Below are 21,456 nucleotides of genomic sequence, written 5' to 3'. Positions count from 1 at the left end.
ATAAATCCCTCATCCGCCCTATCCTTTGTTATGCCCATCTGGCTTGGATCTCCACCTCCCCTACCTTTTATAAATCCCTCCAAATCCTTGAACGCCATGCTCTCCGCCTCGCCTTTCACATCCGTCTCCCCTCCACTACACGGATCCTGTATGATCTCATCCCCTTCCCCCACCTCCTCCTTTTCATTGAAAGGATACGGATCCTGTACACCTCCCATAAACTCGATCCTCCTCACCCGCTCGTCTCCCCGATCCTCTCCCACCCCCGCCCGCTGCCGCGCCTGTATTTCCACATCCCACCCGGTCTCCATCTCTCCACCATCCTTACCCTCTCCCAAGGTGGCTTCCGCCAGCTCCCCCTCCCTGATGATGTCCTCCTCCCCTCCATCTACCCCTCCTATCAACTTTGACCCTGCCCCCCACTTCCGATGTCCTTTCCTTTAGGCACCCTCCCTCCCTTCTCTTTCCTTTTCCCCCGTCCCCTCCCTCCACCTCTCTTCCCCCGTGCTTCCCCTCCTCCTTCCCCCCTCCCCCTCTCTCCCATGCCCCTGGGATCTCTGCTCTGCTCTGCTCTCCCCTCTCCCTCTCCCACTCCCCTTCCTCCTCCTCCCTTGGCAGGTCCCCGGGCTCGCACACGCTCAGTGAACATCCGCGTACCGGAGATCATCGCCATCAGTGTCTCGTGTGTGTGCCTTCGTCTGCATTTAGTGTTCTTTCGTCGTCACGCCTCATCTGTTCACGTGTGCCGTCGCCGTCGTCCGTCTTCTGTGCGCCGTGTCAACAAGTGTTAGTGTTTTTTCGTCCAGCGTGAACGGCTTCATGTTTATTGTTTATTCTCTACATTCTTTGCCTGCCATTTTTTTGTATTGTCTGTGTCACCAATATATCGTATTATTGTACCCCTTAAGGCTGAAGAGCAGCGTATTATGCTGCTGCCAGCCCGCCTTGTATGAGGTGCTTAAAATTACAATAAAGGAAAAAAAAAACAAATATTTTCCTCTGCATCTAGAGGGTTGGATCTCCTCCTTCGAAAGCGTCAGATTGCAAAGCCTGGGCTACTCTCAGAGTGGAATCTCCGTCTTCGAAGATTGTGTCTGTCTGTCTGTCTGTTTGTGTGCCCGCCGCTTGCTGCTGTCGCTGTTTGTCCGTCCGTCCGTCTGCCTGCCTGCCTGCCTGCCTGCCTGCTCGCTGTCCGTCGCCGTCGCCATCGTCGTGACCGCTGCCGCTGCCGCCGCCTGCTGTTCGTCCGTCTGTTCGCCGCCGACCAGCGCCGACGCCGACGCCGCAACGAGTACTCCCACCTCCACCGTCATCTACACCCCCCCTCTCCCACAGTCACTTCCTGGACTGCCTCCCCTGGCCTCCCTCTTAACTCCTCCCCCTCCCTTCCCCCACTTACCCATCCCCCTATCTCCTCTCCTGCTGTATACCCACACCTCTACACCCTTCCTCCAGCCTCCACACCCTCAACAGCTCCCACTCCTACCCCCGCCCTCACGTACGCCTCTGTTGCCGCCTCTGCTGCCACCCCTCAGGTGGTTGGCTTCCCCTCTCTCACCGACCCCGTTGCTTCATCTTCTGCATCTCCCGCACGCATCACGTCGCGCCGAGCCACCATCGCCACCACTGAACCAGCTGCTTCTCCCGGTGCCTCCACTACACCACAGGGATCTGCCACCCGCCACCTCCCTCTCCTCCCTGTCCCTCTCCCCTCCTCCCAGCCTCCAGTCTCCAAAAAACCCCAAAAGCGCGTCCTATCCGACTCTGTTCCCGCCACTTCCCACAAAAAATCAACACCACCTCCCCCTCCCCCTGCCGTCACCATGGACACCACCCCTCCTCCTGCCACCCATACCTTGGCCCCTACCCTTCACACCTTTGTCCTGTCAACTCCCGATCCTAAGTTCCTCGATGCTCGTACCCTCACCAAGGAAATACGAAAGTACTTACCTGGTGCTCCCATCTCCCAACTCATTCCCCGCAGGGACTCAGTCCTTATCAAGTCCCCATCCCCATACTTTCACACAGACCTTCTGCGAACACTCCCATGAGTTATGTTTGGCCCCCACGCCTCTCTGACACCCTTCCTTTCCGCTTCCACTCCTCGTCAGCCCCAGCCTCAACGTCGCCCCCCCCACCTACACTGCTGTGATCAACAAGCTCAGCCCGGTGATCACAGAGGATGAAGTGTTGGTAGAACTGAACTCCCACCCAGACTTGGAAATCCGCTCTGCCCGCCGTATCCACAATGCTTCTGGTCCCACCTACCTCATGCGGGTATTCTCTGAATCTGCCCCATCCATAGACCATCTCCTCACCCAGGGTGCCCTGATATACCACCGTCGCCACCCTGTTGAATCCTCCAAATCCCCTCCCCAATCCTACCGTTGCCTGATGTACAATGACCACTTGACTCCCAACTGCAAAAACCCACCCACCTGTCCCCACTGCAAGGCATCCCACTTTCTTAAGAACTGCCCCAACCTCACTGCTCCTCCTTCCTGTAATACCTGCAATGGCCCCCATCCCACATACTCCCACAAGTGTAAAGCTAAACCCCCTCCAGCCTCCCCTGAACTTACAGTCCAAGTTCGCCCCGTCGATCCCCCTGTCTATCCCAACAATTCCCTCCGTCCACCCCACACGGCCGAGGACATCATCCGGTTCATTACCGTTGTACTCCAAAACATTCACCCTTTTCAGCACCCCCACACCTTCCAACAAATATCCCTTGCTGCTCGCTCTGTTTTCCACCTGAACACCTTCGCCACTTACTCCCACAACCAAGCCCACTTCACCTTCACCTGCCTCGACACCCTAGTTTAAGTCTCTTCCCTTCCCTCTCTTCCCCTCCTCTTTCCCGTCGTGGTGCGGCACGAGTCTCGCATCCTCTTTCAGAACATTCGCTCCTTCCGCTCCAACAAATACCTCCTCATGCACACCCTCTCCCACCACCAGGTCGACACCTTCCTCTTGAACGAAACCTTTCTCCAGCCCCACCATTCTATCCGCACCTCCCCCTATCTCCTCCACCTCACTGACGCTCCTGGTCCTCGTGCGCAGGGTGGCGTCACGATTGGCCGCCTTAAGCATATCCCTGTCCGGCCACAACCTCTCCTCAATGACCCCACTGAACACCTTATCCTTAGCGTCTTCTTCCCCTCCCTCACCATTACCTGTGCCACCATCTATGTCCGCTTCACTGCTCCTCTTCCTTATGACTTCATCTCAGACATTGACCACACCTTCTCCACCTATGTGATTGCCGCCGACCTCAACATCCATAGCCGCACTCCTGCTGCCCTTCGGCGGTGGCATCAGTTCCTCTCCACAATCCAAGGCGACCTTGTTCCCCTTCCCCAGCACACCCGACCCGAAAGTAACACCACCCCCGATGTTGTCAATGCCTCCACCAACCTCCTTGGGCGTATCACTGTCGCCGTCCTTGACCCCACAGGTAGCGATCACCTCCCTGTCCTTCTCACCGTAACATCTGCCAACCGCCCCCCTCGGGCTCCACACCCTGCACCCCCTCCCAAGGTCGTCCATGACTATCGCCGTGCCAACTGGGATGCCTACTGGGACTCCATCTCCACCCAGGTCGAAAGCCACCCTCTTACCTATCGCCGTCCTGACGACATCGTCCACGCCTCGTCCTTCCTTCAGAAGGTAATTACTGACGCCGTGGAGGGCCATGTTCCTACTAAAACCATCCACCCACACCGTCTCACTCTCCCTCCGCGGGCTGTCCTCCTCCTCCGTGAATCCCACCGCCTCTATCGCTCCTTCCTGTGCACTCGTGACAGGGATACAGTCCAACGCCACTGGCAAATACAGCGACACGTACGGAACCTTATTACAGCAACGAAACGCCGAGACTGGCGCCAGACCTGCACACGACTTAACGCCACCCTCCCTATCAACTCCTCCAAGTACTGGTCCGCCTTCCATCGTCTTACTGGTTCCCTTTCCACTCCCCAGTACCCCCTTCTCCATAACGATCGCCCCCTTCCTGACAACCTCAGTAAGGCCAACTACTTCGCTTCCCACCTTTCCGAGGTCTTCTCCATCCCCGATGATCCCCACTTTGATTATTCTCTTTTCCCCACCGTTATGGAACGTACCAATACCTCGGTCGCTCCACTTGCTCCTAGTCTCCAGTACTTGGGGCAGTTGCCCCCCTCCGACGCCAACACTCCCATCACAGCACAAGACATTAAACTTCTCCTCCAGTCCAAACGCAACACGGCCCCTGGTCAAGACTGTGTCACCTACCGTCACCTTCGAGAAAGCCCCTATTCCTTCCTAACTGTCCTCGCCCATCTCTATAATGTCATCCTCTCTACTGGCTTCTACCCTGACCTGTGGAAGACCACCCGCGTCCTCTTATTCCTCAAACCCAACAGAACCGCTTCTGCCGCCTCTTCCTATCGTCCCATCTGCCTCACCTCCGTCTTCAGTAAGGTCTTTGAATCCATCCTCTCCCACCGTATCCATCAGCACCTTGCTCAACACCACCTCCTCCCCCTTACCCAGTGTGGCTTCCAACCCTCCTTCTCTGCTGACGACCAACTCCTCAACCTTGTTCACCTTCTGTCCCTCCAGCTCATCTCCTGTCACTCCACCATTTTTGTTTCCCTTGACCTCCAAAATGCCTATGACCATGTATGGCATCCCAGTCTCCTCTTTAAACTCCAAACCTACGCCCTGCCTATCAATTTTGTCCATTTGGTCGCTTCCTTCCTCTCGCACCGTCCTTCCTATGTCACCCTCCACAACACCAACTCCCGTATCTTTTATCCCACGGCTGGCGTCCCCCAGGGTTCTGTCCTCTCCCCTCTCCTTTATCTCTTGTATACAGGTGATATGCCCAAGCCACCCCCACCAGTCCACCTTCTCCAATATGCTGATGACACCGCCTTCCTGGCTCTCTATCCTACCCTTCAACGGTCTCAACGTACCCTCCAAACCAACCTTAACCAGTTCACCACTTGGTGTAACCAGTGGTTCCTTCGTCTCAACCCCTCCAAAACCCAGGCAATCATCATAGGCCGCACCACTCGCTCCTTTCACCTCCATGATTTCTACCTCACCCTTTATGGTCGTCCTATCCAACTCACCCCTACCCTGAAATACCTTGGCCTCACCCTTGACCGACACCTCACCTGGACCCCTCATCTCCTGACCATCCAGCAGAAAGCCCATTCCCGCCTCCGCCTGCTGAAACTCCTGTCCGGACGGACATGGGGATTGCATCCTTCTACCATCCTCCACACCTACAAATCCCTCATCCGTCCTATCCTCTGTTATGCCAGCGTCGCCTGGATCTCTGCCCCCACTCGCTTTTACAAGGCGCTCCAAATCCTTGAACGCCATGCGCTCCGCCTTGCCTTCCGTATCCGCCTTCCTTCCCCCACACGGCTCCTGTATGAACTGATCCTCTTCCCCCACCTCCTCTTGTTCCTCCAACATCTCCGCATCCTTTACATTGTTCGCAGGGTTGATCCCCCCCACCCTCTGGTTTCCTCCTTCCTCTCCAACCCCGCCCGCTGCCGCGCCTCTATCGCTGTATCCCTCCCTCTCTCCACCTCCACACCCTCCATCTCCTTCATCAGGGCAATTTCCAACGCCTCCCCCTCCCAGATGACGAACTTCGCCGTGACATCTACCCTTCCTTCCAACTATAACCTGGCCTTGTTCCCCCCCCCTCTCCCCTGGGCCCCCTTCTCCTCTTTCCTCCTTCTCCCAGAGCGGATTTTCCTCCGTCCCCCCCTCCCCTGAGACCCTGCACCCCATACTTGCCTCTCTCCTTCCCACATCCCTCCCTACCTGGTCCTCTTCTGCGAGCCCCCCACTCCCCTCCCCCATCTCTTCCCCTCCCTCCCTTCTTCAGGTCTCCCTCATCTCCTAGAACCTGGCAGATCCTCTGTATTGATCATCATCAGTGTGCCACATCAGTGTTGTGTTTAGTGCTGTTTCTCATGTGCGTCAAGAGGTGTGATTTTAATTGCGTACTGCCTTGAGGTTCGCCGTCAGTGTTACGTTATGTGCAATGCCATCCGTCAACACCTTTATGCTCCTGCCATACTGTGCCTTGTGTTCTTTTAATCGTCGCAGTGTGTGGCTTTTTGTGTGTGCTGCTTTTAAACAGTTTTTATCTCCATTTTACAGTCACCCTTTTTTTGTCTATTGCCTTCTATGATGTTCCCCTTTTTTATATGTATGTTCACCTTATTCTCTCCTTTGCTGTTTTTAAATGTCTTCTATTGTTTTGTTCTCTGTCTTTCGGCTGAAGAGCAGCGCATATGCTGCTGCCAGCCCGCCCCGATGGGGAATTGAAATACAATAAAGAAAAAAAAAAAATTTCCTCTGGCAGTTATCGTTATTGGCTCACAGTTCTCGCTGTCTGGCAGTTATCGGGCTACCATTACAGGTAACCTGGAAGTTGGTAACGGAATGTCTGTGTTCCTGATACAGTGACTCCAGTCTTAGACCCCAGTGGTATTACAGAGACGATAATTACTGGAGCGAACAAATATTTACGTACTTCTTCGGAAATAGCCGCTGGCCATCGCGAATGACAAATAGCATGTCAGAACGTATAACATAATACAGTTGAATATAATAATTATTATCCTCATCATTTGTCAGGAGATTGTCAAAATATGTGAATACATCACAGTAACAGCTAATATTTACAGAATTGATACACTGTCAGACTAAAACACAGTTACGCACTTTTAATAAATTTATCATACACAGAATACCCGATCTTGACTGTTGCAACCAAGTGCTGTCAAAACTGAAATATAGCAGAATTTTTTCCTAAGCTGGTCTATCAATCTCTGTTATGATATTCATCTACAGAGTACGAGGAGGGGTCAATGGAAGCGTCTGAATCCACCAGTCTGCTTTGACGTAAAGGTGTTGTTGTGTGTGAATGTCATTACAGCACGGTGTTTGAGTTGGTTTTTGTGTGTTTGCGTTGGGGGAGGGGGGGGGGGGCTGCCGATCTAGTTTGCAGTGCCGGAATTTGCTGGTAGTAATTTTTTTTTTCTAGCTGTGATGTTTTGTATATTTATGGTGTATTGAATGTGATTTAATTTATGTAGGAATGATTGATTTGTGGACTTTTGGGATTGTGGTTTTATTTTTCGCAGTTGTAGGTGTTGGTTTTTTTTTGCATCAGTAGCTGTGGTGCACCTATTTAGGTCACCAGAAATGACCGATTCCCATTTTCATAGTTGTATGTGTTGATGTGTTAGTATCGTCGTCTGAGGTTGACCTATGTAGGTCAAGGGAAATGTCCAATTCCAATTTTCGTACTTTTAGTTGTAGGTATTGGTGTTTTGGTATGGTCACCTATGGTTGACCTACATTGTTCAAGGGAAGTGTCCGATTCCTACAGATTTTTGTTGGTGTAGCAGAATGCTGTATTTTTTTCCCTTATTTTGTGTTTTGGGATCATGGTGTGTTTTTTTTACTAGCTTGTCCTCACCCTAAAACCCCCAACTTCACGCAGTTGTCCCGTTGGTTTGATTGTATTTTTGGTGGGAGATGTTATTGTATTATTTATATGTATCTTCGTGTTTTTTGCCATGTGTATGTAGTGACGTCATAGACACACTTAAAATAGCCATTTCAGGCATATTGATGACGGGTGGAATCAGACACTTCTGCATCAAATAGTCTTTCAAACACACTGTAAACCGTGCTTTATCTGAAACCAAGTTTTTAATGGTTGCTGACTTGCTGGCAGTTTATTGAAAATGCATGTTCCTGAATATTGGACCACTTTTGGACCAAGGTAGTGATTTTAGGTCTTTATGTAGTTTGCTGTTCCCATTTCCAGTACTGATATTATGTATTGAGCTGTTGGTTGCAAATACTTGTAACAAATTTCATGAAGGAATAAATATACTAGGTAGCAGTGGTTAGAGTACAAAGTTCCTTGAACAGGTTCCTACATGATGTTCTTGAATTTATACCACAAACGATTTTTATTACACGCTTTTACATGCGAAAAACTTTTGCTACGTTTGATAAGTTACCACAGAATATGCTCCCTTATGAAATAATAGAGTGAAAAAACGTGGTATGCCCTTCCCAACTGAATTTATTATCGAGTTGTAGTCCCAGAAATGTAACACTGTCAACCTTTTCGAACTGCATGTCTTCATATGTTATAAACATGCTGTAGCTGGAGAAATCGAGCAGTTTCCAAATCTGACATAAAACCTGGATTAGCGTACTCACACTTTCAATGCCCCTATCACTACTCAGGATCTCATTGCTACACTCCGCACGAAACGCAACACCGCTCCTGGTCACGATCGTGTCACCTACCGTCACCTTCGTAAAGCTCCTGTCGCTTTCCTCTCCACCCTGGCCAGGCTCTACAATGTAGTCCTGTCCACCGGTTACTACCCCGACCTGTGGAAAACCTCCCGTACCCTGATGTTCCTTAAACCTGGCAAACCGCCGGTTGCTGTCTCCTCCTACCATCCCATCAGCCTTACCTAGGTCTTCAGCAAGGTCCTGGAATCTATCCTCACCCGACGCATCCACTGGCATCTCCGCCAGCACCGCCTCCTTCCCGTTACCCAGTGTGGCTTTCGACCATCCTTCTCTTCTGACGACCTTCTCCTTCACCTCACTCATCTCCTTTCCGACCAGCTTAATTCCCGTCGCTCCGCAATCTTCCTCTCCCTGGACCTCAAACGTGCCTATGACCGCGTATGGCATTCTGGTCTCCTCTTCAAGCTCCAAACCTTCGCCCTTCCCATTACCTATGTCTGTCTGATCGGTTCCTTTCTCTCCCACCGTCCTTCCTACATCACCATCCATAACACGGATTCCTACACCTTTTTCCCCTCTGCCGGTGTGCCCCAAGGCTCCGTCCTCTCCCCTCTTCTGTACCTTTTGTACACAGCGGACATGCCGCCGCCGTCACCCCCCGTCCACCTTCTCCAGTTTGCCGATGACACCGCCTTCCTTGCCATTGCCCCCACCCTGCAGCGCTCCCAACACCTTCTCCAATCCCATCTTGACCGGTTCACCGCTTGGTGCAACCAGTGGTTGCTCAAGGTCAATACCTCTAAAACCCATGCGATCATTGTAGGAAAAACCACCCCTTCCTTCCGCCTCCTTGATTTCTACATCACCATCTATGGCCGTCCTATCGCCCTCACTCCCACCCTTAAGTACCTTGGCGTCACCCTCGACCATTGCCTCTCCTGGACTCTCCATCTCCGGACAATCCGAGCCAAGGCACACTCCCGACTCCATCTCCTCAAGCTCCTTTCCGGCCATACATGGGGTCTGGACCCCTCCACCATCCTCCACACCTTTAAATCCCTCATCCGCCCTATCCTTTGTTATGCCCATCCAGGCTGGATCTCCACCCCCCCCTACCTTTTATAAATCCTTACAAATCCTTGAATGCCATGCTCTCCGCCTCGCCTATCGCATCCATCTCCCCTCCCCCATGCGGATCCTGTATGATCTCATCCCCTTCCCCCACCTCCTCCTCTTCTTTGAAAGGATATGGATCCTGTACACCTCCCACAAACTAGATCCTCCTCATCCGCTTGTATCACCCATCCTCTCCCACCCCCGCCCTTTGCCGCGCCTGTATTCCCACGTCCCACCCGGCCTCCATCTCTCCACCCTCCTTACCCTCTCTCAAGGTGGCTTCCGCCAGCTCCCCCTCCCTGATGATGTCCTTGTCCCCTCCATCTACCACTCCTACCAACTTTGATCCTGCCCCCCCTCACTTCCGGTGTCCTTTCCTTTTGGCACCCTCCCTCCCTTCTCTCTCCTTTTCCCCCCATCTGTCTTCCTCCATCACTATTCCACTGGACTTCCCCTCCCCCTTCCTCCTTTCCTCCTATCTCCTCTGCCCATGGCATCTCTGCTCTCCCCTCTCCCACCCCCCTCCTCCTTTCTTGGCAGGTCCCCGGACTCGCACACGCTACGTGGACTTTCGCGCGCCGGAGATCATCGCCATCAGTGTTTCGTGTGTGCCTTCGTGTTTAGTGTTCAGTGTTCACCGTCGCACTCCATCATTCACCAGTGCCATTGTCTTCATCAGTGTTTGTGCGTCGTGTCAACAGTTTGCAGTGTGGATTATCGTCGAGTGTGAATGGCTCCGTGTTTGTCCTTATGTGTCTACTGTTTTATTACCCACCGTTCTGTAACTTATGTGTATTCTTACTGGGTTTTTTTCTCATTGTTTATTCTATGGCTGAAGAGCAGCGTAGAATGCTGCTGACAGCCTGCCTGTTGTACAGGTTTTAAAATAACAATAAAGTAAAAAAACTAGCTTTTACAGCACAGGAATAAACGAATCTGTCACATTACGTATATTTTTTGTTGTATTACAAGGCTGTACACTTTATTCTATTATGTGAGCGGCACAAGAAATTAAGCTTCGAATTTAACCTACAGTACTCAGTTTACATATTACTTCATACTTAAAAAAACACGTTGTTAACATTTTACTTGAACAGTGCTGAGGCGAAGTTCTGCGTACTTTCTGTCGCAGCTGCGAAGATAATATTTCTAATAGCGACCGATAACCTAGAAACATATAATATGAAACACTAATAATCGTTCTAACATCAACTAAAATGTACACGGAATTAATAAGCTAAGGTTATGACACGATTCTTACGACATTCCTGCCATTTCACACTACTCGCCGTTATACTGATAACTAAACTGATGGATTCGAACTATGTCGTTATTTAAAGCCCGGTCCACACGCAACGATCTGTCTCCGCAGATATCGGCGCAGATGTCTGTACATGCAAAAGATCGCTGCAAATGTGGTGTGTTCACACGACACAAACCCCAATCTACTACTCACCCGCCATCTGTCAGTGTAGAAAAGAAATATCAGTGGCAAGCGACTACGCTGCCCATAAACGTCAAAAATTTAATTCAGTTATTTTGAAATATGGAAATGGAGGAAGTTATGTTGTGGGCTGTGTTCGCAAAAAACATTCAGACTAACCGTAGGAAACAGAGAAAGCGGTCAAAATGGTGTAGACAGTGGCTGCTAAAGCGAAAGCAGTTTTCTCATGTAAATTTGCTGCGAGAGTTGCAGGGCGAACCTAACGACTGGCGAAATTATTTGCGGATGGATGTCGAAACTTATAATTATCTCTTAAAGCTTGTAACCTCTCATATTATGAGAAAAAATACTTGTAGGGGAAGGGCAATTTCTCCTCATGAACGGCTGGCGGTAACATTAAGATTCCTAGCAACAGGAAGGATCTATAAGGATTTGGAATTTTCAACAGTAATATCGAAATAAGCGTTGAGTGAAATAATACCCAACACATGTGAAGCTATTTACGCTGTCCTGAAGGATGAGTTCATGGAGGCAAGTCAAGTAAATTAAGTCTGTCAAGTTACAGGTAATACTCCTGCTTGGTCTTGGCGTTTCTTGATCATTAAGAAAGCCAAGCAGATCAAAATACCATAACGTTGGCTGGTATACTTGATCTACTCCTACACCAGATCTTCTAGATTTCTGATCTTTGGATAACTCTTTACGGTAAACAGTCCGCAACGAACTTTTTTTTTTATTACTGTTTCTCTGTTTGCTGAGGCGTCAACTGCCCGCAATTTTTCAATTAGAGCATTGTATGCTGCTGTCTTTTTGTCTTGGTCACTATATTCTTTACTTTTAATCTTCCACAAACTTTTTTTTCCTTTATTGAGTTTCGATTCCCCTCTAAAGGGGGCGGGCTGGCAGCAGCTTATTACGACGCTCTACAGCCTACAGAATTTGTTTTAAAAAGATTAAGATAATAAAAAATATTAACAGTTGGCGATAAAATCGATGACTTAAAGGTAAAATGGCAGAAAATTCTGGAGCGTAAAACATAAAACACAGGGTGGATGATGCTAATAAAATACACAGGAAGCAGAAAAATAATAGACAGACAATTAAAAAACACGGCGACAGTCTGGGTTCTGTTCGCAAGAGATATAAAAAGCACACCCAGCGACAGCATGATTTCTGTTCGCAACACTGTGGAAGGATGCACAACACTGAACACTCACTTAAACACTGCGCTAAAAATTGGCACAAATATGACATACCACACCCGAGAGCAGGTGGGGGGGAAACTGGAAAAATGGGGGGGGGGGAAGGAGAGCAAAAGTGAAGGGGGAGTGGGGGAAAGGAGCCAATGGAAGAGGAGGATCCATAAGAGGGGTGGGGGGTGCTTAGCAGACATACCAGGGAGTGGGGAAGGCAGAGGAGGGGAGTACAAAAGGACTCGGGTGGGGGGAGAGAAAGGAGATAGGGAGAGAATAGGCGGGGAGAAAACACAAGATGGAAGAGGGGAGGAAGAGGGAGCCCAGGGAAAGGACAGAGGAAAGGAGGGGGGTGAGGATCAGAGTTGATAGGAAGGATAAATGGAGGGAGAGAAAGCATCATCCGGGAGGGGGAGTTGATGGAAGCCACCTTGGGAAAGGAGATGTAGGGTGTAGAGATGGAGGGTAGGGGGGACACAATGGTGAAGAAGTGGCAGGGGGTGGGGACGGGAGAGGAGAGGAGCAACCAGGGGGTGAGGGAGTTCAAGACTGCGGGAGGTGTAGAGGATGCGGATATGTTCGAGGAATAGGAACAGGGGGGACGGGAGGCGTATACGGAAGGCGAGGCAGAGTACATGACGCTCAAGGAACTGGAGGGATTTATAGAATTTGGGGGGGGGGGCAGATATCCAGGCAGGACTGGTATAACAGAGGATGGGACGGATTAAGGATTTGTAGGTGTGGAGGATGGTAGAGGGGTGCAACCCCTAAGGATTTGTAGGTGTGGAGGATAGTAGAGGGGTGCAACCCCCATGTCCGGCCGGAGAGGAGTTTAAGGAGTCGGAGGCAGTTGTGGGCTTTGGATTGGATTGAGCAGAGATGAGGGATCCAGGTGAGGTGACGGTCAATGGTGAGGCCAAGGTAGGTTATGTTCCACAAACTTTTTTTTTTTTTTTCCTTTATTGTGATTTTAACACCTTATACAAAGGCGGGCTTGGCAGGAGCACAATACGCCGCTCTTCAGCCTTGAGTGTTACAACAAGTAGTACATAAAGGTGGCACAGAGTAGACAGTAAAAACGGTGGGCAAAAAAATGTAGACACTAAAAATCGAAAAAACATGGAGCTGTTCACGCTGGACGAGAAACATCACTAACACTGGGCGACACGATGCACAGAACATGGATGATGGCGACGGCACGTGAACGGTGGGGGCGTGACGGCGAACAACACTACACACAAACGAAGGCACACACACGAAACACTGACGGCGATGATCTCTGGCGCGCGAATGTTCACTGAGCGTGTACGAGTCCGGGGACCTGTCAAGAGAGGAGGTGGAGGAGGAGGAATGGGAAGGGGAATGGAAGAGGGGGGAGCAGAGATGCCATGGGCAAAGGAGAGAGGGGGAGGGAGGAAGGGGGAGGGGAAGCCCGGTGGAGAGGGGAGGAGGGAGGGGGGAAAGGAAAGAGGAGGGAAGGGAAGGGAGGGAGGGAGGGTGCCTAAAGGAGAGGACACAGGAGGTGGGGGCGAGGATCAAAGTTGATAAGAGGGGTAGATGGAGGGGACGAGGACATCATCAGGGAGGGGGAGCTGGCGGAAGCCACCTTGGGAGAGGGTAAGGAGGGTGGAGAGATGGAGACCGGGTGGGACGTGGGAATACAGGCGCGGCAGCGGGCGGGGGTGAGAGAGGATCGGGGACACGAGCGGGTGAGGAGGATCAAGTTTACGGGAGGCGTACAGGATCCGTATCCTTTCAAGGAAAAGGAGGAGGTGGGGGAAGGGGATGAGATAATACAGGATCCGTATGGGAGAGGGGAGACGGATGCGATAGGCAAGGCGGAGAGCATGGCGTTCAAGGATTTGGAGGGATTTATAAAAGGTAGGGGGGCGGAGATCCAGGCTGGATGGGCGTAACAAAGGATAGGGCGGATGAGGGATTTATAGGTGTGGAGGATTGTGGAGGGGTCCAGACCCCACGTGCGGCCGGAAAGGAGCTTGAGGAGACGGAGTCGAGAACGTGCCTTGGCTTGGATGGTCTGGAGATGGGGAGTCCAGGAGAGGCGACGGTCGAGGGTGACGCCAAGGTACTTAAGGGTGGGAGTGAGGGCGATAGGACGGCCATAGACGGTGAGATAGAAATCAAGGAGGCGGAAGGAAGGGGTGGTTTTGCCTACAATGATCGCCTGGGTTTTGGAGGGATTGACCTTGAGCAACCACTGGTTGCACCAAGCGGTGAACCGGTCAAGATGGTATTGGAGAAGGCGTTGGGAGTAGTGATGGGGAGCTCGTGAATGAGTCGTTCAAATCAACGCTTCACTTCCGTGAAGTGTGAACTAACCACTCAATTTCAATGAACTGGTACTTCAAACTCTTCACAGATAGCACACTCCACACTTTTTTCTAGTACACTCACTCTCTTCCCCTCTCCCTCTCCCACTACATCGGCGCTACGTCACCCATCCTCCCTTCACTTCAGTCCTCCCTCCGCTGCCTGTCGACGAATCGCACGGGGTTTGTGGGGAACGATAGGTTTACGAGGGGTTGCGGAGGTGAGGGGCGAGGGGAAGGCAGCGTCAGCTGCTACGTGCAGTGCTGACATTACTTGTGACTATTTGTGCAGTCCAGCTATACTTCGCGTCTACGGGTAGCCTACCGTTGGCAGCGCTTGCACACAAATGAATATTAAAGATACAAACGAAGAGGCTGGCTGTGTGAGCACGCACAGCCAACATGAAAATAAAAGGTTTGTTAATAACACTGAAGGAGGGATTTTACCTGAAATCGTACCAATGACTACAGGTGACAGGTGACGTTTTGAATCTGGAGGGTTATTATTCTCAACAAAAATAAAATCTACAGGAAAACTTCTGAATAATTACTTAACGTAGGTATATAGACTGTGACAGTGGTAAACATACTCATTCTATTTTGGATTAAATTTTACAAGGAACATAAAATTGGACTGCATTTCGTTGGTAGCCCTATTTTTCAGTTCATGAATACAACAAATAATATTTCATTTGGCAGATAAAGACTTTTTTGGACGCTTCATGAGAAAATTTCGAGCAAGATTAAATGTAATACCTTCTTTATATGTGACAGGCTTCTCTGTTTAACTTTCCTTTGTCCCCTTCGACCATGCTCTATTTAAGTTAACTCAGACGCTGTAAGAGCGTAAAACGTTGCGTGCACGTTACTGCATAGTTTGGCCATCTGTTGGTAAAATTATGAAGTATTAAGAAGCTTCATTGTACGAGCGAGGCGAAGCGAGCGTAGCAGCGGCGAACTGGGCAACTTCGACAGGCTTCCGTACTTCACGAATGAACTACTTCATTTGAACGTTTCACGGCAAAGAGTGAAATGAATGAAGTAGTTCACTGGAATGAACGAGTTCGACCCATCTCTAACACAAACAAATAGCAATGCAGATCGAAGATGCACACAACAGTCGATGTATACAGCATTCACACAACAGTCGATCGGACAACTCGTGGAACACGCGATGACGCGTGCCTACGTCATGAAATTTATTGTCCTTCATTCCGGTGTAAGCTACATGAGAAACTCTCTCTTTTTTGTTGCAAGTAATTTGTATTCCATCCTAGTAGCTTTTTGCAGTGGTGTGTAGATGTAAACGTGTTGGAAATGCTACATAACAACGTTGCAGAGCACGAATTTAAAAAAAAAGATCTGTCAAAAATTTTATGGTACTTCGAGCTGTGGAGTCTAATTTTGAAATGACTCAAAAGCCAAGAACTGCTTCCTTATTTGCGTCCTTTATCCATGTGGGATATGATAAAACAATTGCTGTAAGTACAATTCAGTATGTCCTCTCAAAAATATGCCGCACGGGCGGCACGGCTACACATGGTCACGTGATGCCCCACCAGAAATACGAGGGATAGAACGATCGCCATGTTTTCCCGACAGCGTTTCGAGCTGACATCTGTTGGCGACGTCGAGCAACAGTGCAGGACGTAACGGCTGTGTACTGGATCTCGCAATAAGCTGTTCAGCAGGAAAATGCTGAAAATAAGAACGATGTCCTTACCGATATCAATTACTTGTTTCCAGTTGCTTCAGAAAATTTGAATAAATGTCCATATCTATGGCCATCTTGTAAGGAATGTACTACACACAGCAACATTCTTGCTAATGTGTTTATTATATGTGGGAAATTGAAAAACGGTCGCGCTTAGAAGTGGCAGCTCAAAACATTTCTTTAATCAATTTTTGCAAGGTTTGGACTTTATGTTCTGAACCTGTTGATGCAATGCAACGAGCCCGTCATAAGCTCCATCCTCCTGGCTTCGGACCAACACGCCTCATAACTCCCACCACCCCAGCCTGGCTCCTGAGTGTCCTGACCAAATGGTGCTTTCCTGTGCCCCCATTTAATGAGCACCGGTCAAGATGGGATTGGAGAAGGTGTTGGGAGCGTTGCAGGGTGGGGGCAAGGGCAAGGAAGGCGGTGTCATCGGCAAACTGGAGAAGGTGGATGGGGGGTGACGGCGGTGGCATGTCCGCCGTGTACAACAGGTACAGAAGGGGGGAGAGGACGGAGCCTTGGGGCACACCGGCGGAGGGGAAAAAGGTGTAGGAATCGGTGTTATGGATGGTGACATAGGATTCCACAAACTTTTTTTTTTTTTCTTTATTGTTATTTTCAAACCCGTACAAACAGGCAGGCTGTCAGCAGCATGGTACGCCGCTCTTCAGCCGTAGAGGAGATAAAGAAAGAACAGAAAGAATACACAAATGTGACATAACGGTGGGTAATAAAACAGTAGACACATAAAGACAAACACGGAGCCGTTCACACTCGACGATAATTCACTACAAACTGTTGTCACGATGCACTAACACTGAAGATGGCGATGGCACAGGTGAACGATGGAGTATGACGGGAACACTGAACACTAAACATGACGGCACTCACGAGACACTGATGGCGATGATCTCCGGCGCGCGAATGTCCACTCAGCGTGTACGAGTCCGGGGACCTGCCAAGAGAGGAGGTGGAGGAGGAGGAGGAAGGGGAAATGGGAGAGGGGAGAGCAGAGATGCCATGGGCAAAGGAGAGAGGGGGAGGGAGGAAGGGGGAGGGAAGCGCGGAGGAGAGGGTAGGAGGGAGGGGGGAAAGGAAAGAGAAGGGAAGGGAAAGGGGGGGAGGGAGGGTGCCTGAAGGAAAGGACACAGGAGGTGGGGGGGAGGATCAAAGTTGATAAGAGGGGTAGATGGAGGGGACGAGGACATCATCAGGGAGGGGGAGCTGGCGGAAGCCACCTTGGGAGAGGGTAAGGAGGGTGGAGAGATGGAGACCGGGTGGGACGTGGGAATACAGGCGCGGCAGCGGGCGGGGATGGGAGAGGATTGGGGAAACGAGCGGGTGAGGAGGATCGAGTTTACGGGAGGTGCACAGGATCCGTATCCTTTCAAGGAAAAGGAGGAGGTGGGGGAAGGGGATGAGATCATACAGGATCCACGTGGGGGAGGGGAGACGGATGCGATAGGCGAGGCGGAGAGCATGGTGTTCAAGGATTTGGAGGGATTTATAAAAGGTAGGGGGGGCGGAGATCCAGGCTGGATGGGCATAACAAAGGATAGGGCGGATGAGGGATTTATAGGTGTGGAGGATTGTGTAAGGGTCCAGACCCCACGTACGGCCGGAAAGGAGTTTGAGGAGACGGAGTCGGGAACGTGCCTTGGCTTGGATTGTATGGAGATGGGGAGTCCAGGAGAGGCGACGGTCGAGGGTGACGCCAAGGTACTTAAGGGTGGGAGTGAGGGCGATGGGACGGCCATAGACGGTGAGATAGAAATCAAGGAGGCGGAAGGAAGGGGTGGTTTTGCCTACAATGATCGCCTGGGTTTTCGAAGGATTGACCTTGAGCAACCACTCGTTACACCAAGCGGTGAATCGGTCAAGATGGGATTGGAGAAGGCGTTGGGAGCGTTGCAGGGTGGGGGCAAGGGCGAGGAAGGCGGTGTCATCGGCAAACTGGAGGAGGCGGACGGGGGGCGACGGCGGCGGCATGTCCGCCGTGTACAAAAGGTACAGAAGGGGGGAGAGGACGGAGCCTTGGGGCACACCGGCGGAGGGGAAAAAGGTGTAGGAATCTGTGTTATGGATGGTGACATAGGAAGGACGGCGGGAGAGAAAGGAACCGATCAGACGGACATAGTTAATGGGAAGGGCAAAGGTTTGGAGTTTGAAGAGGAGACCGGAATGCCAGACGCGGTCATAAGCGCGTTCGAGGTCAAGGGAGAGGAAGATTGCGGAGCGACGGGAATTAAGCTGTTCGGAAAGGAGATGAGTGAAGTGAAGGAGAAGATCGTCGGAAGAGAAGGATGGCCGAAAGCCACACTGGGTGACGGGAAGGAGGCGGTGCTGGCGGAGATGCTGGTGGATGCGGCGGGTGAGGATAGATTCCAGGACCATGCTGAAGACCGAGGTAAGGCTGATGGGACGGTAGGAGGAGACGGCGGACGGCGGATTGCCAGGTTTAAGGAACATGAGGATACGGGAGGTTTTCCACAGGTCGGGGTAGTAACCGGTGGACAGGACTACATTGTAGAGCCTGGCCAGGGTGGAGAGGAAAGAGACAGGAGCTTCACGAAGGTGACGGTAGGTGGCACGATCGTGACCAGGAGCGGTGTTGCGTTTTGTGCGGAGTGTATCAATGAGATCCTGTGTAGTGATAGGGGCATTGAGTTCCGTGTGTGTAATGTTGTCCAAGTACTGGAAACCAGGAGCGAGGGGAGGGACAGAGGTGTCAGTTCGATCGCGGATATCCGGGAAGAGGGAGTAATCGAACTGGGGATCGTCGGGGATGGAGAAGACATCGGAGAGGTAGGAGGCAAAGTGATTGGCCTTACTAAGGGTGTCAGGGAAACGGTGATCATCATGGAGAAGAGGATAGTAGGGGGAGGGTTTAGTTCCGGTAAGGCGACGGAAGGCCGACCAGAACTTGGACGAGTTGATTGGTAGGGTTGCATTTAAACGGGTGCATGTCTGTCGCCAGTCCCGGCGTTTCTTAGCCGCGAGCAAATTACGAACATGTCGCTGGAGTTGCCGGTGGCGCCGTAGTGTGTCCGGGTCACGCGTGCGGAGGAAGGCACAGTAGAGACGACGGGATTCACGGAGGAGGAGAACGGCCTGTGGGGGTAAGGTAGGACGGTGGGGGTGGATGGCGACAGTAGGAACGTGGGCCTCCACGGCCTCAGACAAGGTCTGCTGGAGAAAGGAGGCGGCATGGGTGACATCGTCAGGGTGGTGGTAGGTGAGAGGGTGGCTATCGACCTGGGTGGAAAGGGTATCCCGGTAGGCATTCCAGTCGGCTCGGGAATAGTCGTGGACATACTTAGGGGGAGGGTCAGTACGAGGGTCGGGGCGAGGGCGACGACCGTCTGAAACGGTGAGGAGGACAGGGAGATGGTCGCTACCAATAGGCTCCAGGACATCCACCGTTATGCGGCCAAGGAGGTTGGGGGAGGAGAGGATAACATCAGGAGTGGAGTTGGATTCAGGACGGGTATGCCGGGGGATGGGGACGAGGTCACCTTGAAGGGTGGAGAGGAACCGATGCCACCGCCGTAACTGGGCAGCGGAACGACTATGGATGTTGAGGTCGGCGGCGATCACGTAGGAGGAAAAGGTACGATCGACGTGGGAGAGGAAGTCGAAGGGAATAGGAGCGTTGGGGTGGACATAGATGGTGGCGCAGGTAACGGTAAGGCTGGGGAAGAAGAGACTAAGGATCAGGTGTTCGGTGGGGTCGGGAAGGAGAGGTTGGAGCCGAACGGGGATCTGGCGGTGGTGACCAATGGCAACTCCGCCACGCGCAATTGGGAGGGGATTATCGGAGCGGTGGAGGAAGTAGGGCGAAGTGGGAATGGTGTGGTGGGGTTGGAGGAAGGTTTCATTAAGGAGGAAGGCATCCACGCGGTGGGTGGCAAGGGTGTGCAGGAAGAGGTTCCTGTTGGCAGGTAGGGAGCGGATGTTGTTGAAAAGGATACGTTGCTGTCGCACCATGATAGGGATTTAGACGAGGGTGTCGAGGCGGGAGAAGGTGAAATGGGCCTGGTTGTTGGAGTAGGTGGCGTACATCTTGAGTTGGAATATGGAACGGGCGGCGAGGGAGATCTGGTGGAGGGTGTGTGAGCGCTGAAAGGGATGAACATTCTGGAGGACGATGGTAAAGATCCTGATGATGTCCTCAGCGGAGGGGGGGGGGGGGGAACGAAGGGAATTGCCAGGAGGGGTGGGGGCGTCCAGGGGACGCACAGGGACGGTGAGTTCAGGAGTGGTTGGAGGGGGTCGGGCTTTACACTTTTGGGAGTAGGTGGGATGGGGGAGATTGCAGGTATTGCAGGAAGGAGGGGATTGGAGGTTGGGGCACTGCCTGAGGAAGTGCGCTTGCCGACAATGCGGGCAGGTGGGGGCCTCGCGGCACTCAGCTGTGGGGTGCGCATTATAGCGTAGACACCTCTGGCAGTGCAGGGACTGAGGAGGGGAACGGGAGAGGTCGACCTTGTACACCTGGTTAAAAAGGAGGGCACCCTCCTTCAGGAGACGGTCAATGGAGGCGGCGTGCTCAGAAAAAACCCGCATAAGGCGGGTGGGGCCGGCAGCGTTATGTATGCGGCGAACCGCACGCACCTCCAAATGGGGATGCGCCTGGAGCTCCGCCAACACCTCCTCCTCCGTGATCACTGGACTAAGCCGAGTGATCACGGCGGTGAGAGTTGGCGGGCGACGCGGAGGTTGGGGTTGGCGGGAGGGAGGTGGTGAAGGAGCAGGGGTGAGAGAGGCATGAGGGCCAAAGCGGGTGACAGGGATGCGGGAAAGGAGGTACGTGTGGAGGGTTGGGCTGGGGGAGGAGATGAGGACCGAATCTCGGCGAGGAGTGAGGAGGGAGATGGGGGCACCAGGACAATGCTGGCGAAGGAAGAGGGTGAGGTTCCGGGCTTCAAGGAGAGAGGGATCAGGACGGGAGAGGAGGTAGCGGTAGGAGGAAGGGGGAGAGGAGGAGGATGAGGGGGCAGGGACAGGCGGGGAGACTTCCATGGCATCAGGGGTGGGGGAAGGAGTATGAGGCGCAACCTTTTTGGAAGCAGAGGAAGCAGGAGTGCCACCGGGGCGCTTGACGGCGGTGGAGGAGGTGTGGGGGATGGGAACAACGGGAATGTGGAGGGGAGGGGCAGGTCCCGGGGCCAGAGTCGGCGCTGGAGATGGTGACGGTGACGGTGAAGGCAGAGGTGACGGTGACGATGACGATGACGGTGGCAGTGGCGGCGGTGATGGCGAAGGTGACGGGGAGAGCTGGGCGTGGGCAGTGGCCCGACAGGCCACCACCCGAGAAGGAGCTGCAGTGACAGGCTGGGGGAGTGGGGGGAAGGG

Source organism: Schistocerca americana, unplaced genomic scaffold, assembly GCF_021461395.2.
Source record: "Schistocerca americana isolate TAMUIC-IGC-003095 unplaced genomic scaffold, iqSchAmer2.1 HiC_scaffold_62, whole genome shotgun sequence".
Taxonomy (NCBI): domain Eukaryota; kingdom Metazoa; phylum Arthropoda; class Insecta; order Orthoptera; family Acrididae; genus Schistocerca; species Schistocerca americana.
This window is presented reverse-complemented; position numbering follows the sequence as displayed.